Source organism: Micromys minutus (assembly GCF_963924665.1).
Source record: "Micromys minutus genome assembly, chromosome: 12".
Taxonomy (NCBI): domain Eukaryota; kingdom Metazoa; phylum Chordata; class Mammalia; order Rodentia; family Muridae; genus Micromys; species Micromys minutus.
The window spans coordinates 60,989,623-61,005,527 of NC_137981.1; the positions used below are offsets into that span (position 1 = coordinate 60,989,623).

Sequence of the window (15,905 nt, forward strand, 5' to 3'; positions counted from 1 at the left end):
TCAGTGGCCTGCTGTAGGAACTGCTGACCAGTCCTCAGTGGCTGGCTGTGCACTCCAGTCTTGTGTGGGGAACTGCTGGATGGGCACAGAGGGCACCTGCTCAACCTCAGACCAGTGAACCCCCTCAGGCTGAGCAGCAGTGAATTTAGAAACTGGTGTGGTCCCTTCATCCTGGAATTCCTCCTTGGTCACAGTCTTCTCAGCAGCAGCCTGCTCCTCCTTCTCAATCTCTTCTGGGTCTCTTTAGAAGTAAAGATCAGGCTTAGCCTCCCACAGGTGTTCACGGGAAATAGTACCTAGCATGTGGAATACTTCCTGGGCCAGCATCCACTACATCAGATCCACTGAGTGAGCTCCCTTGTTGTTGCATGGGATGGCAATGTCCACACAGTGCAGGGGTGAATCTGTGTTACACAGAGCAATGGTGGGCAGTTAAACATAAGAGGCCTCTGTGAAGGGCTGGTGGTCAGTTCTGGGATCAGTCACCACTAGAAGCAGTGGCTCCCTGAAGGTTGCTTGGATCTGGTTAGTGGAGGTCCCAGGTGTGAAGCGGCCAGCAATTGGAGTGGCTCCTGTGTGTGGCAGCAGCAAACTTCAGCACAGCTAGCTGGCCAGTGTTCCTGGAAGAGATGACGCTGAGGTCAGCAGGGTTCTCAATAGCAACAATAGTTCGAGCTGTGAACAACGGGTTCTCCCAGGTCCTCTTCAGATTTATGATGTGGATACCGTCACTTTTCCTTTTGTAGATGTACTGCTCCATCTGAAAGTCAAGGTTGGTACCACCTAAGTGGGTTCCTGCAGCAAGAAATTTGAGGACATCCTCCTCCTTCATCTGCAGGATGTCAAGGACTCCAGACATTGTGTAAGTTTCCCTTTTAAGTTACAATGGGAAAGAAGAACAATGCCATGTGGACCTGTCCCCGGGTATTGCAGAAAGGGAAGTCCTATTTTCTAAGCAGATTGTTTACGGGTATAAGTAATATAATGACTAGGCTTTTGAAATGCATTTTAACCCAAAGCATGCTTTCTTTCTGTCTATAGACCTGCATCTCTACAAACGTCTCTTGCCACAGTAGAATGACCACAGAAGAGTGAAGATAGGAGACGAAAGGCAGAACCATTGATCAGATCACTTCTTGCAAAAGAAGTTGGAACCATGACTGACCCAACATGAGTCAGGACTTCCTAAAGAACCAAATAGGTTGACACATCAAGTTCTCTGTGAGCCCTAGAAAGAACAGAAAGCAGCTAAAAGTCCCAGGGACCAGGAAGAGCTCCTTTCCAAAAAGCTCTTCCCCATCCTGCCCTGTGTAGCCTAGGAGATTAAACAGATGGTTCCTTCTAATGCCCACTCTCTGAACCACCATTCCCAACCCTGTTTCCTAACTGCCCACATGACATCATCACTAAATGAAGTCAACAGCTCTGAATCTTAAGTGGTGTCTGAGATCAGTATCCACGGCTCCTTCAGTTTGCCACTTATCAGCCGTCACACCAGAACTTGATGCAAGTGAATCAGTAAGAGAAGAAGCCACTCCATGGCTCCTCTCCTAATGCCAATACCCTTTCTCCATGATACTGGCAATTTTCTCTCAGGGAAACCCACTAACAGAAAGAAAATCTGGAAGGGGGAAAGAGAAAAGGGTATCTTTCCCTCCTTTCTGTGGAAATATAAGTATTCCTTCCCCAAGGCAATAAAAAAGTGCCTCCCAGGAGTGCTGAGCCCCAGCAGTGCACAGAATACCACTGGACACCTGAACAGGCTGCTGCTTCCCAGCTTGACCAGAGCTTCAACAGACAGGGCAGGTGTGAACAGGGTGGCAGAAAGCAGCTGCACCAAAGGATGACTCAGGAACGGAAGCCATGCACTCATCCAGGCGCTTAGTGAAGGAGCAATAGATTTTACAGAGAGTCATTCTTGTGAAGAGCCTCCTGCTGTTTGGGTACCATGACATGGGAAACTGAACATCGTGTAGCTGAGCTGCATCCTTGGAAGACATTAAACCGCCTTATCTGGTTGGTCACATAAATGAGCGGTGACAGTCAAGTCTCATTCCAAGTACAGACATTAGTGACCACAGATAAAAAGTAAACTTGTTTTCCTAACTGGAGCTGACTGGCATAGCATTTGATAGGAAGGATAATTCCCCTAAGACTCTGAAATGTGTCTGTAGCTGCTTTAGGGGAGGCTATGGGAAGAAAAACAATATGTGGTTTTGTTAACCATGATCACATTCCTGCTTTCTAGGAAATATGAAAAAGAAACAGAACTCAGACTTGAGAGCAGAACAAAAAATCCATCTATTCCCACTCCACTGTTACAAAGTTCATGACCACCCAGAGGAAACCAACACTATTTTTTGATTAACACAATAAACATGTAGAATGTTTAAACATCTGAGAAAAGGGAAAAACATTAAAAACATGAAACATTCTTAAGTACAACCTCGGGTAGACAAATACCAAGTTATATAACACTGGGTACATCCCCAGTCTTAAAGTCATTCAACAAACCATTCATCTTGAGAGTTTTTCATGTACATGAAGGATCAGAGGCACAGGACACTTCCTAAAGGAGCAGATAGTGATTGCCCTAGAAGAACTTGAAATGTAATGACACATTTCATTGCTAAAACAAGTACTTTCTAGATCGTAAAGGTCAAATATAAAATAAATCATGTAGATGAAGTTATTTTTCAGGATTGTAAATATTATTCAAGTATTAGCCAATGTTCTCCATGCAACCCAAAGTTCCAATATTCTAGCATTCTCACTTGTCATAATTAATCCCCACTGTCAACCTGACTGGATTTGGAATCACTGATAGCTGCACCTCTGAGTCTAGTGGTGAGGGTGTTTGCACAGTGGGAACCCACTCCCTCCACACACACACACACACACACACACACACACACACACCCATGTAAGAGGGCTAAGGTCCTAAAGTGAATAGGAAGGAGAAAGCAAGCTAAGTGCTATCTCTCATCTCTCTACTTCCTGCAGCTACTATCTGACCAGTGCCTCACACTGCTATGGAAACCTCCTGAAAGTATGTACCCTCTCTCAAATTGTTACCACTCCAGGGGTCTTAATCAGGCTTGTTTTCTCTGCCAGCTAAAGAATTAAAAGGCAGGGGAAATCTCCTGGATCATGTTAACATTAGAGAAATCTAGAACACCACAACAGAAGCAGAGAGAATCAGCAGCTGAAGAGGGGTCTTTATTAGGAGTGAGAAGGCACACATGCAGCAGACACACCGAGACAAGAATAGCTGATTGGCTCACAACCATTGTGTATCTGTATCCTGATCCAGCCTTGAACTTGTTAAGCCAGTCCATCAGCAAGAGGCCTCCTGGTGGAAGACAAAAAGCCTACAAGGCCTTTGTCTTAAGCTGCCAGACTTTTGCCCTCTAGTCAGGAGGGCAATAAAAAAACTTGTTGAGAAGTCATCATCTTTGTTTCCTAGTCATGCCCCCTCTTCCTATCTGTCCTCCTACCAGGAAAACTGTCTAACTCCTAGTCTCTCTCAACCATGAGGCAAAATAAGCCCTTCCTTTCTTGAGCTGCTGCTGTTTGGCATTTGGTCACAGCAACAAGACGGTAACAAATATAAGAGTTTTCTTTAATTTGGACATAACTCTCAAATGTCATTCAGGTAAGACTGTTGATCTGAAAAAGAGTACAGTTTGGGGATCAAATTGTCTTACTTGAATGTTAAAGCTAACACCTAAGAAAATACAATAACTTGAGAGAGAGAGAGAGAGAGAGAGAGAGAGAGAGAGAGAGAGAGAGAGAGAGAGAGAGAGCAGGAACCTTCCTTCTCTGTACTCTATTGGAAAAAGTTACACTGAGAAAATACAAACACAACCCAAAACAAAACAAATGTCAAGGAAGGCTTTGTATTCAGAATATATATTTTTTCTTTGAAATAACTAATAAATAAATAAGGCAATACCAATTAAGAAAATAAAAATCAGGAGACTATAAAGATGGCCCAGCAGTGAGCAAACCCTGGTCTTTCAGAAGATCTGGGTTCAATTCCCAGTACCAACATGGGAAGCTCAAAACTGTAATTTTAGTTTCAGAAGATCTGATGCCTTCTTTGGCCTCAAGGACACCAAGTATTCACGTGGTTCTCAAACAGACATGCAAGTATCCATGCACATAAAAATTAACTCTATAAAATAGATAAAAATTAAAAACTGACATAGTTTATCAATAGGTAGAGGGAATAACTAAATTCCGTGTGTGTGTGTGTGTGTGTGTGTGTGTGTGTGTGTGTGTGTGTTGAGAAAAAATACTTACTAAAACAACATACTCATAAACAAATAGTTAGATGTAGAAATACCAAATAAATCCCCAAAGATGTAGCAGAGACTGCACTCCAAGTGTAAGAACAGCAGCCGTACAGTTCCACTGGGAGCAATGTGGCAGCTTCTAACAAAGTAAGTTGCTATTACCTGAGACCCCATTGCTGCACTTCTGAGGGGAAACTACATGAATGCTAAACATAGTCAGAGAAGGCTAATATGGCTCTGTGCAGCACTGGAACAGGACAAACACTGAGGGCAAAAATTCCTTCAAACGCCAGGAAACAACTGAAAGTAGATGAATCCCAACATGTGAATATTGTGGTAATAGTGAAGAACATGGAAATGAATTTCCTGATTCTATGTATACGTATGTGATATGTATGTGACTAGGTCTGAAACACATGGCAAGGGAAGAAGAATAGTGCAAAAATATATGAAACATGGAGTAGGTTCCTATTTTTATAATCATTTAAAAACTCAGAACAAGACCATATATTATATTCATTGAGTACATATGTATGTGGTAGAAGTGCACAAAGAAGTATAGCATGTGTTGAACAAAATGTAAATTAAACAAGATGCAAAGAACACATACCTACTTGGGGACAATAAGCTCCTAAATAAAACAGTTGAGATGCCTGCTGGAGTGCATCAGGACTGCAGTGGGCATTTGAGTGTCCCCCTAATTATATTTCTCTCAATAAAAAGTATGACACATGTTCTATTTATTCCTTCGTGCTATATGCTTTAAATGTCTTACAGCCAATTTTAATTGGAAAATTGGATTCTCATTGTTCTCATTGATTCCACTCATATATACATTAAAGAGCCAGTATGTCCTACATATTGTGAATGTAACAAGATGGCAGTGGTTATGGGGAGGTCTCTGCCCAGAGTCCATTCTTCCTCACATACTTCCCATCATGACCCGGCAGAAACCAGAAGGAAAGAGCAGCTTTGGGAACTGTTGCATCCTGGGAGGGCACAGGATATAGACAGGAGTTGCCATTCCAGAAGGTGACTTTGTCAGACTTTTAATAGCTATGCCTGAGCCTTCTTCCCCAGACCACTCTTTAATTCCTGTTTCATAAGAGATGATGGGTAAGTGGGTAGACAAAGGCAAAACAATGGCAAGTCAAGAGAGGAGAGGATGAGGAAGAATGTGGATAGTGGTGATGGCTTATTCTGATTGGGTATTAGTGAGGCACACTTTTGAGTGTGTCTGTCATGGCATTGATGTTGATGAACTGAGAGGAGGGAAGACCAGCTCTGGATGTGGACGGCATCACCCATGGTCTATGGTTCTGGACTGAATGAAAAAGGAGAAAAATGAAGCTGGCTGAACACAAATGTTCATCATTTCCTGCGTCCTAGACCATAGACAAATGAGCAAACAGCCCCAAACCCGTGCCAGTACAGCTTCATCACACTGCTCCTACCTTGTGGCTTTAATGCCATGAGAGTGTACCCTCAAATCATAGGAAAAAACAAAATCTTTCATCCTTTAACTTTCTCTTTGTCAGGTATTTGGTCTCAGCATATCAGAAATAGCTAGTACACAGAAAATATGAAAGTCTGTAGTAGACAGACAGCTGGTAGGTAGAAAATCAGTAGCTAGCAGAGGAAATAGATAGATGATAGATAGATAGATAGATAGATAGATAGATAGATAGATAGATAGATGATAGATAGATAGATAGATAGATGATAGATAGATAGATGATAGATAGATAGATAGATTAGATAGATAGATAGATAGATAGATAGATAGATAGATAGATAGATAGATAGACATAATAATAGATAGTTACAATCATGTAATTTTGAAGATTATCTGAGAGTTTGGAATATGAAAAAAACTGGAAAAAAAAGGAGATACTGGGCTATTTTGATGATTTTCCATCTGTTCAGCAGTTGTTCCTAATTTCACCTTAAGATATAAATTCTCCCCTCAAATGTGCTACATGGGGATGTAAAGTGTAAAGTAGAGGGGAACAAGAATGAGGTTGTCTTTCCAAACCCTGGGACCTTCTCATTTCAAATTGAACTGTCTTCAGAGGTGAATTATTCCATGAACTATTGATTGAACCTTATGAACAACCCATGTGATTGCAGAGTTACACTGGTCAATGCTGCTTTCAAGAGCTGACCCTCTAACAAAGAGGTTCTCAACCTGGTTGTGGGTCAAAACTTCTTTGGAGAGGTCAATAGACCCTTAGGGTGGTTGCCTAAAACCATCAGAAAACATAGATATTTATAATTCATAACAGCAGTAAAATTACACTTATGAAGTAGCCATGAAAATAATTTTATGGTTAGGTGGGTCACAATGTGAGGAACTGTGCTAAAGGGTCACAGTGTTAGAAAGGTTGAGAACCACTCCTCTAACACAAGACAAAGGTACCCAGCACACAGGCTCCTCTGAGTCTAACACAAATTCATTTCTTCCCTTCCCACTGCTGCCCAACTCTCCCTTTTTTCTCCCTCTTGAAGCTCTCCATCTCTGTCTCTCCTTCTGCCTCTCTATCCCTTTCTCCACCTCTCCCTCTGCCTGCCCCCTCTACTCTCTCTTGGTACAGAGCAATGTTTATATTGACTAGTGATGATAGGGAGTAAAACATGTTTGTCACCTTTTGGTTTTATCATTTCTGTTTGGTTAATATATTCAAAGGCTTCACTTTTATTTTGATACTTCAGCACATTATCATTAATTATATCTGCCCTGGTGGGCCAGAGTACATCCTTTCCATTATATGATAATACTGAACTGTTGAGAACCTTGATCCCTAACCCTCTCAACACTATGAGGCTAACCTTCCAATCCCACTCAGGAGTACAATCATGCTGTTTGTCTTTCTGTGCCAGACTTACCTCACAGATGTTATATCCTCCATTTCTATCCATATTCTCAAAAATTATTGAATATGATAGTTTTAATGAATAAATGATATTTCACCATGTTCATATATACAATGGTGTATCTTATGTAATTACTAACTTGAACAGATTGAGAGACATGGGGAGATTTGTAAAGCACACTTTGTGTGGGGGGTTTCCAGAGATAGTGAAGTGAAGGACAAATTCCACCTTGAACATGGGCAAAATAATCTACTGGGCTGCAGCACTGGATGGAATAAAATAGAAAAAAGGAAAACCCCAGTAATACAGACCTACTACCTGCTCCCTAGATGCCATGATATGAGCCACTCTGCTCTACCCATTCCCCTCCCCCACAATGTGTGCCTTAGTGTGAGCCACATGACTGTGGACTACAACCTTTGAACCCATGAGGCAAAATAAACCTTCTCCTTCTTAAAATTGTTTCTCCAAGGTATTAGCCTTAGGATCAAAGTTTGGCTTAACACAGTACACCTCATTTTCCTTGACTCTTTGTCCCCTGATAGACACTGGATAATTCCTCTTTCTGACTTTTTTTAGCCCAATAGTCCATTTTGCTCTCTCCAGTCACAGAACCCCTAGGCCTCAGTACCTTACTCTGCCCCCTCTATGGCTTTGGCCTCAGATTAGCACTAACATCATTCTCAGGAACCTGGTTCCTCTTTTCATGTCCTGCCCTTCCTCACACTTAAAGCCAACACAGCATTTATGGGGAGCCCAGAGCCCACCTTCCCATTGCTCTGTGTTCAGCCTCCAATCTGAAGGCCAGATGAGCCAAGTCCTGCACTCAGCACATTGTTTGTATTTATACCTTTTGGATTACATCATTCACAATTCCTCAAGGCAGATGTCCTCAGTACAAACGAGTGGGCTACCTTGACCATTGACATTGGGGAAAATGACTCAGTTGAAAGGACTCAGGGACTGTCTGAACCTGCATGACCTATGACCGGAAAACAGCTCTGAAGGCGCCTCACTGAGAGAGAAGACACTCAAAGTCCTCTCCACCAGTGGAGTAACATAAATATGTAAATACCCTGACACTTAAGGCATCCTGACAGGACTCCTACATGGAAAATAGGTTGGCAGAGAAAGGTATATCCTCTCCACAATGTTGTTCCCCTTCAGGGCACCGTGGTACTCTAAAGTGTAAGGTCAAAAAGATTGGTCACAGTCTAAAAGACTATAAAAGCAACACAGTCAAATAAACAAAAGATGGAATGGCTGGCCACAACCATACGGCCTGCCACCTCCTGCACAGCTTATTGGAGCCAGAATGCAAGACCCAGGTCTTCACACAGACTTGACAAGAGTTGTTTTCAAACCATTTTTTTTCTCATTCAATTCTACTATGTTTTCAAATGGAAAAAGTGAGCCTTTAGACCCCAGCACATGAATTCTTAAAATTAAAAAAAAAAGAAAAGAAAGAAAATTCACATTTTTCAAGGTTAATAAAAGATGGTCCCCTGAACTAGGCTTCCTTCTTAGGAGGCAGTGGACATGGGAAGAAAACCGATCCTGGGGCCACATGACTCCCACCCATTCTTCTGTCACTGAAGCCACTGGGCAGTGTCTCCACATGGATGAGGACAGTGATGGGGATTAGACAGTCTACAAGCTCATCAATTCTGTCTATCAAGTGTCCTTTGAGTGAGACAGTCACCAATGGAAACAGCAGTGCCCCGCTGGACCATCTCTAGGAAAGCAATCACCCACTGTGCAAGCTGACACCCTACCCACCATGGGAGAATCCTACCCACGGACACACTGTCACACCAGCTAACATGAATGTATGTCAATACAGTCATTGCTGGTGTACCTTCATCAGTGAATTAGAACTTCTGGTAAGGTCTTTGAACTCCAAAACCATCTGTGTACCAACAGAACCAAAAACTTTCGTCAACACTTACCCTGCATTGAGACTTAAAGATGGCTGAGTCCTTTACCCAAACTTTTTCTTTTTCTTTTTCTTTGATTCTGTTCCTTATTGTTGTGGTTTGAGTGACAGTCAAGAGTTCCCAAGTTCCACATGTCCAGACGTCGACACACGGGTAGATACTATGGACCAGTACAAGGGGGAACCTTGTAGAAGGTTTGTTGATCATTAGGATCATGTCTTATATTGGAATACTCTTCTCTCAGCATCTTCCTGCTTCCTGGCTCAAGATGTCACCTCTCTCACTGGTACTAGCATTTTGTACTGCCTTTAACAGAGGTCCAAGTCACTGTAACCACCCTGTACTTGAATTTCCGGAGCTATAAGCTGCAATACACATCTTTGGCTTCCTAAGTAGCCTATGCAAGACATTCATTTACAGTAATGTAACTTTCACTAACACACTTACATACTACAGGTGCTAGTATTTGCCTGTTACACTATTGCCAAAACAATAATAAAAGAAACAATAATACCCACCTCTCACCCCTTTTCCCAGCTTATAAAATTAATCCTCCCCTTCCATCCCCCTTGGGATTCATGAAGAATCTAGAAAATTCCTGACAAATCTCAAAACCTAAAGGTAAGTGAATATAGCCATAGTTAGCACAGGGCAGATGGCTCAGTGGGCAGCCACTTGCCACCAAGCCTAACACACATGCCCACCAATATGCATACACATACAAATAAATAAATGTAATAGCAAATTTATTCAGAGCATAAAGCCAAACTTAACTGGCCTCAACAAATTCACATTCTTTGAATGTGATTAATTTCATTAATAAACATTTTATGGGGAAGAAAGAGGAGAAAAGTGCTTTGCAGGTGATGCAAATTAAATTGCCGAGAATATCTCGTAGGGTTTTTTTTTTTTTTTTTTTTTTTTTTTTTTTTTTTTTTTTTTTTTCCAGTCCTTCAGTATTCCCTAACACATTCCACTGTGGAATTCTGCCCACATGTACTAATTATCAGTATCCCTTATAAGCCCACTAGGGCAGATGACAAGAAGCAAGTGGAATTAAGAGAGAGGATAGTTATTTGAAAATTAGTGAAAATACATTTATTAAGCACATTCTATATTTGAGAATCTTTGTCACTTAATCTTACTTTCCTCTAAAGCAGGCCATGCTAAAGATCACGTTGGACAGCTCAGGTGAAGGACAGGGAAGGGCTGGTACCAGCTGCCTTTCACCAGATGCGGGCTGACTGTCCTAGGTTCCTGTTCCACCAGAATGCAAATCCATCACCTTCCCCAACCCTTAGCCCTGCTTGTGCAACCAGATCACCACCCTAAACTGTTTATTCATGATGTGTTTTGCCATGCATTTTTCTCTTAGGCAAAACCCTCTGTGATTTATGGGAAAGGGAAATCATGTGTTTCTGGTTAGTTTATACTTTAAAGCACCAAAATGTTATTTTGTAAAGCTATTTTAATGTCCAAGGAGTCTTTAAAAGACTTTGTTCCTTGGAATAGAGGTCAACAGCTTGCACAGGAAAAACAATCCCATAAGCTTAAGCCCTGGTTTTCGGGTCATTCTGGCCAGCAAAGTCAACTTCACTTCCTCTGAAGGGATTCCAGGTCTCGTATCTCCTGTGGAAGTCTGCCATCACCACGGGATGGGCTTCAGAGAGCTTAATCTCATTCCATGGTGAGGGCACTAGGTGTGGAGCATGGCATTCCTAGAAAGCTGGCCATCAAAAGAACTTTCCATCCAAACGCAGCATCCCATACAGTATATAGAAAGATATATGTGAAAACATGCTCCTTTTAAATTTAAGGTTATAGAATGTTTTAACTTAGAAATATCCTGGGGAGAGTCACATAAAAGGTACAAAGTTTTAGCTATGTAAGTTAACCTTTTCTTTTTAGTTAGAGTGTTCTGAGGTTCTTATCCAACTGAAAAAAAAATTAGGGTATAGTCATACGTTACTTGACGACAGGGTGCTCTTCAGATGGGTGTGTTGGGGGTTCTACTACGGTTGTGAGAATAACCCAAAACTCACCCAAGCCTGAGTGTCCAAGTCAGTGACACCACGTGTTGTAGATGAAGCCAAGAGAAGTAATAAGCATGCCTTGTTGTGTTGGTATCACACAACAAGCAGCAAACTCTTCCTGAGTGAGACTTTACTCTAACACAGTGACAGAGGAAAGCACAGAATCTAAACATCTGTTACCATTAGCAGGCAGTATGTACTGCATGTGATTACACATGATGTACTTTATGAAGCTGATAGCACGCTAGGTATGCTCGCACCAGCATTGCCACATGCAGGTCTGTAAAGTACTGTGCTATGATGTCACAGTACCTGAGAGTCACTAGGCAGGGGGATTGTCAGCTAACAAAAATCACCGAGATATATACAGTGGGTCACTTATTGAATCTTCTTCCAGGGACCATGTGAAGATGAGTCATGCTTCTCAGAGGTACTCAACAGTGCTCCCTTTCTTACTGGCCCTGGCCTTCCCTATCTGGTTCCCATATCTACCTTGCTCTAGCCCACCTCCATCAACACAACCCAGCTCAACCCAGCTCATTCTCCTTGAGTCTGCAGGGGGTATCACCATTCAAAAGACCACCCTGAAGAAGGAAACCAAATAGCTTGTGACCTTAAATGCTTCTTCTTTAGTACCTGCTTCATTTATACTATTTGCATAAACAAATGACCTTTTATACTGGGCAACACTTATTTAAATAAAGGAAGCTTTATTCCAGAAACACAATGCATGTTAAGATCTGCCCTATCATCTCCAAACAACTACCTGAAATAAAACTGTTATTTTGACATAAACTACCAATGGAGGTTGTCATAAAGTTGTTTTGTTTTGAATTGGCAAATGTATCATAATTCAAGCAGGTTATAGTCATATATACTCCTAGCATTTCTGTCTCCAAAAGTATTAAGTATTGCATATGCATAATATGTATGTGCATATATATGTATGCACATGGATTCAGAGAGTGACTACAAAGAAGGTGACACCAAAATTCATCTGTGAAAATGCAAAGAATATAAAGTTGCTTTGAAGGAGACAGGAGACAAGGGAACAAGGGATAGCCTTATTCAAACACCTACAAAGTCCCTAGGTGATACGAGAATGCTACAAGCTAGTTTTCTAAGACTCTAGTGGATCACCTACTCACTATTCAGAGCACATTTAGAATTCTTCTTCGTGCTAAGTGTGGCCAGCACTGCCCTTAAGATACCTAGTAATTCTCCCTTTCCCTAAGAGCAGGCATCTCTACTCCTTGTGGTAATAATGTCAGGTAGACAGAGCTGAAAGAGGTGACACAAATGAAAAAGTCCCTCAAATATAATTGCACTGAAGATACAAAAGATATTTTCTTTCTTGTCATACTAGTGGATATAACAACAAAATTAATTTAAACTTTCCATCAACTTTTGTGCTGATGGGTGGACAAGAGATGAAAGGTGAAGGTCCTGTGGACAGTGTAACAAGATAGTTTCCAATAGCCAAATAGCTTCTTATTTCTGTCAGTTTGTTTAATTGTTCTGTACAGTAGATATTATCACATTTTACAAGTAGGAACACTAAGGAACTGGGTCCTTAATTCCTTCCTTCAAGGTCACAGGTAGAGGTGGGGCTGGGACTTAGAAAAGACCACTCTCAAACCCCCACAGGTTCCCAGGAGATAGTCTATTTATTAAGGGCATGAGCCAGATTGAGGCTCATTCTGCTTCCTAGAAACTAGGACCACATCAGAAAGAAGTGCAGGAAGGAAGACATGAGGGTACCTGCTGGTCTTACTGCTTTCCACACTCTGGGCAGTGATTAGCAAATGGTCAATCAGCCATACATTTACAAAGGAAATGCATACAAAGGAGAGACCACTCCAGCAGCAGGTAGATGGCTCAATAAGTGAAGACTTTTGACAGGACAGTGTGTCCAGCAGGCCAGATGCTACCTAGGTGGGGAAAGAATGCAAGTGTAAATGGTGAATGCCTAGAATTCCTGGGATATTCAAAGAGCTGCTCTCAATCTATTGAGGAAAGCATACGCCACTGAAGCCAAGAGCAGTTTCTTGAAATAAAAATCCTAATTTTCATTAACTATCATTTTAAGCAAAACTGTTATGCAATCAATTCCCTTTATTATTCGGTGGAACTAATAATGAGTCTTGGTTCTCATCAGTTAGATAGAGAGTGAAGATAGAGGGTTGGCTTGACTAAGGTTTCAGGGCACTCAAGCCATATTTGTGTATTCCAGAGCAGCTGGCCAGATTGTAATAGCTAAACTCTACCCAGGAAGCTCCACCCCATCCACACTTTTCCATCTCACCATCCTTTGGTACAAAAGAACCTTCAAACTCTTTTCATCTGCTAGTGTAAAAAGGTCCTCACTGAGTCAACTCTGAGTCACCACCCTTAAGAACATGGAACAACCACATCCTGAGACTGCTCATTCATGTTCACTTTCTTACAAAGTCTCTAAGGCTTGTGTCTTGCTAAATGCCTTCATTTAATAAGAAAGACATCTGAAAAAAGTTTTCAAACTGTCACTCTGAAAAAAGAAATCATTTTATTAAATGAACCATCTCAGGCTGTAAAGAAGAACAGATACAGAAAGAACAGCAATGATGGCAGCCGTAGTTGTTCATGCCTATAATCCCAGTCCTGAAGAGACTCAGACAGGAGGATTGCTTTGAGTTTCCAATTGAAGCTATAAAGTGAGACCTATGTGAACCTGCACAAACACCACACACACACACACACACACACACACACACACACACCAGAACCTTAGCCAAGCCAACCCTCTGTCTGGATAGGAAGTTCCTTTCTTCATGTCCCCAAATGTAAGATCCACTATTTTATAGTCACCCACACAGGCTAAAGATCATATAAGTGGAATATTAAAAGCCAGCTCTTTGCCTATGGCAAGTTCTCTGAGAACTGAACAAGTTCAGAGCCAAGTACAAAGGGAGATGGCCAGTGGGAGGCGCCATCTGGGCCACTTTGACAGCACCCACATTGCTAAAGAGACTTAAAGATGACTTGCAGTAATCCACACGGTAAACACTAATAGAAACCACTTGTCTGCTACACCATCAGAGTACATTTGTCTGTGCCCATCTATCTGAACATTTGAAATGTGTTGTACCTGGATTTTCTATAAAAATAGGCAAGTAGTAGCAAGAGAAATAGAGATAAAAAGATATATGGGTCATGGGTCAGTCAATAGTCCAGATTGTCTGCCACCCAATAAATGGGTAGAAGTCAACTCACAGGATTAAACTATAGAGACAGGAAAAAGGCTAGTTAAGGAATCATCTATGTGATTAAAACTGAGTGGATAGATAAATGGATAGATGGATGGATAGATGGATGGATGGATGGACAAACAGAAGGAAAGATAAGGTATATCAGGCATGGTAGAACACCTGTCATCTTCATACTCAGGAAGTAAGGCAGGATGTCTTAGAGTTTGAAGCCAACCTGGGCTACACAGCAAAGTCCTGCCCTTCTCTCTCCCTATCTCTGTCTTTCTGTCTTTCTCTTCCTCTCCCTTCCTTCTCTCCATATCTCCCTCCTTCCCTTCCTCCTTCTTCCTTTTCCTCCTTTCTCATACACACACACACACACACACACACACACACACACACACACACATGGGAGGGAGAGGGTGGGAGGAGCAGTGATTTTGTTTAAAATTAGCTCATGTGACTATCAGGTCTCAGGAGCAGCCAGTCTAAAAGTCACAGGGCAGCTATGAGGCTAGAATCCCAGGCCAGAGTTGATGCTGTGGGTTTGAGACCAAATCCAATCTTTATTCAGCATCATCAGGTCTTGCTCTTAACACTTTCAACTGATTTGATGAGGCCATTCACATTATAAAGGTCATATGCTGTAAAGTACACTGATTACAGCTGTCAATCAAGTAACAAAATACTTTCACAGGAAGATCTATACTGGCATTTAACCAAGTACCTTTGCATATCAATCTGATTAATATGACACATAAATTTAAGCATCATATGTTGCAAAAACCAACCATCTTCTTTAAAAAGGAGAGGGTGACATGGAACAATTCCATGGCTGTACCTTGGACAAGGCAAGTGAAGAAAGGAGATGTGATGATGTGTAGAGTTTCTTCAGAAGAAAGTATAAGATGGTCATGGTGGCACATGTCCATAATCGAGACATGCAGGAAGCTGAGATAGAAGGGTCTGAAGTTCAAGACAAGCCTGGGCAAGACTTGATCAAAAGGAGGAATTGGGAGGGGGGATGGAAAGGGAGGAAAAGAGGGAGGGAAGGAGAAAGGGCAGGGGCAGGAAAGGAGGAGGCAGAGAGGGAGGAGGGGAGAGAGAGGGAGAGAGAGAGAGAGAGAGAAAGAGAGAGAGAGAGAGAGAGAGAGAGAGAGAGAGAGAGAGAGAGAGAGAGAGAGAGAGAATAGGAATTTGATGTTGGAAATCATTTTCTTGGGTCCCAGGGTGACCAAGGCATTTCCCTGGCATTTAACAGATATTCATTTCAAATGACCATGAAAAGTATTGTCCAAGCACAGAGCTGCCTCTTTCACTTTAGTCAAAAAGCTGACCTCTGACCAAGCAATTACATCATGGCCTTTACATTTTCCTTGGCAGTATTTTGACCTCCAACTTCTAAATCCCCTTAAATTTCAACACAGGCATCAAAGCCAAGGGCCCGTAAAGTGCTGTTTTGTGCAGGAGTCTGGGCTGAGCAGTACCATCCCTGGGAGGATGGGTGGGCGGTACACAGAGCTGCACACACATGCA

The 15,905-nt window shown here is 41.9% G+C and overlaps 1 pseudogene across 1 annotated transcript; it reads right to left on the bottom strand.

The window, feature by feature from the left end:
* LOC308428380 (small ribosomal subunit protein uS2-like) lies at nt 1–859 on the bottom strand (annotated as a pseudogene). The gene has a single exon. The product of its transcript is annotated as a small ribosomal subunit protein uS2-like (transcript).
* Nucleotides 860–15,905: the final 15,046 nt, after the last annotated feature.